Raw genomic sequence first — 2,803 nt, forward strand, 5'->3', positions numbered from 1 at the left:
ATCATCACCCAGTTCTGCCATCAGAGTGGCTGTAGCTTCCTTCCTTCCCTTCCAGTTTTGTGGGATAGTATGAGAAGGTCTTAGCTCTTCATTGGAGATCTGGTACAGTTCAGCAATTAATCTGCCAAGTACTTTGACTGTCTTGATTGGGAGACTATTGCTCCTCCAGTTTCAAGGCTCACTATCATTTTGGGGTTGCTTATATTCTTTTGAGTCACATGTGTCAAAAAAAAATCCATTTTCCCCAGGTTTTACAATTTATCAGGATATACATTTTTAATAATCCTCTGGATTTCAGTGGTATCTATTAATATTCTTATTTTATGTCTAATTTTTAAAAAAAAATGAGGTCTTTTCTCTTTTGTTTAACTTGCCTAAGAGTTTTCCAATTTTACCTTTTCAAAGAATTGTTTCTTTGATATTCTGTATTGTTCTTTTAACCTCTGGAACAGCTGGAATTATAGGCATGCACACCAACGTGGCTCCTGCTTTTCACTGTGCCTTATGGTATTAAATGGCCCCTCCATCTCTAGTCTCCAAGTGACTTTCCTATTTCTTTTTTATTTATCTTTTTTAAAAAAACTTTTTTGATTCTTTGTGGATTTCATATCATGTATTTCGATTCTACTTTATCTCCCCACCCTCTGCCCTTACAACCTCTCGATCAAAATCAGACTTAGAAGAAAAATCAAAAACCAAACCAAACAAAAGATGAATCTTGTCATGGAAGCTGTAGTGAGACCCATTGAATCACACAGTTCACCCTTTAGTCCGTTCATTTTTTACTTGCAAGGGTTCATTGTCTTGGGTCATGGATCTGGCTGGAGGTCTCTGATTTCGCTACATCATCAATGATGGGCTCTCATTGGAGTTTCTCTTGGTATCAGGGAGATCCTGCTGTTTTATATCTGTAGGCTTTTCCCCTCACATGCTCCATTGCTCCACATGCTTCACGGTTCATAGATTTAGAGAATGATGGGGTGGACCAACTCATAGCCCTGGTTCTGGGCCCTGGTTGTAGCTGTTGGTCAGCCCACCAGCTTTTCCTCATCATCACCACCTGGGTGAGCTCTCCAGCCTTGGCTAGCTCACCCAATGCAGCCTGCAGCAAGAAGCAAGGGTAGTTTTCCTGCTCTCAAGCCCGTAGATCCGGGTCCCCCACACTCACATCATCAGGGCCAGCCACCTGCATCCCAACTACAGGGTCAGCTCTAAGGTGCCGCCCAGGTGAGGCCCATGCCCAGTGAGGGGTGGGGCCAACTCTGCGGCTGCAGTATCCAATGAGGACAAATTAAAATCAGTCAAAGAGAGAAAGGCATAAAACAAACTCAGAGAAACATCAAATGAAATCGCCCATTGTCTCCCCAGTGTGGAGTCTGTCTCCGTGCTCAGTACCTTTGGTTTGATTGACAGTCCGTGGGCTGACCTCAGTCCCCAGCAGGCTTAGTTTGAAATAGTGAGCAAGAGTTACATGTCAGTAAGGCATCCTAATCAAGTAAGTCCCTGCTCACCCTCCGTCCACCATTGTCTAGTCTGCCCTGCAAGGTGGTCTAACTGCCAGAGGCTACCTCTCTGCCCAGCGCTCAGAACAACGTCTCAGAGAGCTTTCCCATGTACGTTTGAAATCTTCCTGGAAAACAAGCTCCGGCCCTCTCCTTCCCCAACATGTGATTCCTGGGGGGGCTTCAATTCCTCAGAGACCATTGTTTTAAAAGCCTGATGGCCAAAAGAAACGGCCCAAGCATCTCTGGGGACAGTGCGGTATCTATGCCCACACAGAGGTCAGAAGACCACTTTTAGGGGTCAGTTTGATCTTTCTGCTGTGGGTTCTGGGGATCAGAAAATGCCTCGCAGAAGTGGCCACAGATCACTTCGATAGAGGCCATTGAGGTTCATCCGCACAGGTGTCTAGCTGGTACCACCTCATGCATCCAACACCCCACCTAACCTTAATTCAGAACCCTGATTGGCACTCTCATCTGCTACAGGCCTTCCTAGAGTGAAAATGGCTACGGGCCATCCTGATACAAATGCTGTTCTTAGGGTGCCCTCTGCTGGCCATATGTGGAAGATGAGGCAAAGTCTTAAAATCATTTCTGAACGAAATCCAAAAATAAAACTTCAAGATAAGGAAAACAGCGTCGAAAACAGAAAAGCTGTTTTCACTTATTTGCTGAGTGAGTGATTTCTGGTCTCTGGCTTCAGAAGGGATGCCAGAGGTTTCTCTAACAACAGTCTGGAAGCCCCTATGTCATAGTCTCGAAGCCTTAAAAAGTAAGCAGGGGCAGGGATGAGTGCAGATCAGTCGGAAGAGCGCCAGGCTAACAATTGAAGTCTGGTTTTGATAGCACCACAGAAGCCAGGCTCGGTGTACATAACTGTAACCCCAGCACCACAGAAGCCAGGCTCAGTGTCCCTAACCGTAACCTCAGCACCACAGAAGCCAGGCTCAGTGTCCATAACTGTAATCTCAGCACCACAGAAGCTGGGCTTGGTGTCCATAACCGTAATCCCAGGACCACAGAAACCAGGCTTGGTGTTCATAACTGTAATCCCAGCACCACAGAAGCCAGGCTCAGTGTACATAACCGTAATCCCAGCTTGAGTGATGGAAGCAGAAGGATCATAAATTCAACCATCCTTGATTACAGGAGACCTTGTCTCAAAACAAAAAACAAACAAAACAAAGAAATAAAAGAAACAACATTATTAAGAAATGGAAAGCTAGGCCTGGTAGTGCACTCCTTTAATCTCAATAAGGGAGTCAAAGGCAGCCAGATCTCTGACTTTGAGACCGTCCTGG

This window comes from Microtus ochrogaster, unplaced genomic scaffold (genome assembly GCF_000317375.1).
Source record: "Microtus ochrogaster isolate Prairie Vole_2 unplaced genomic scaffold, MicOch1.0 UNK118, whole genome shotgun sequence".
NCBI lineage: Eukaryota > Metazoa > Chordata > Mammalia > Rodentia > Cricetidae > Microtus > Microtus ochrogaster.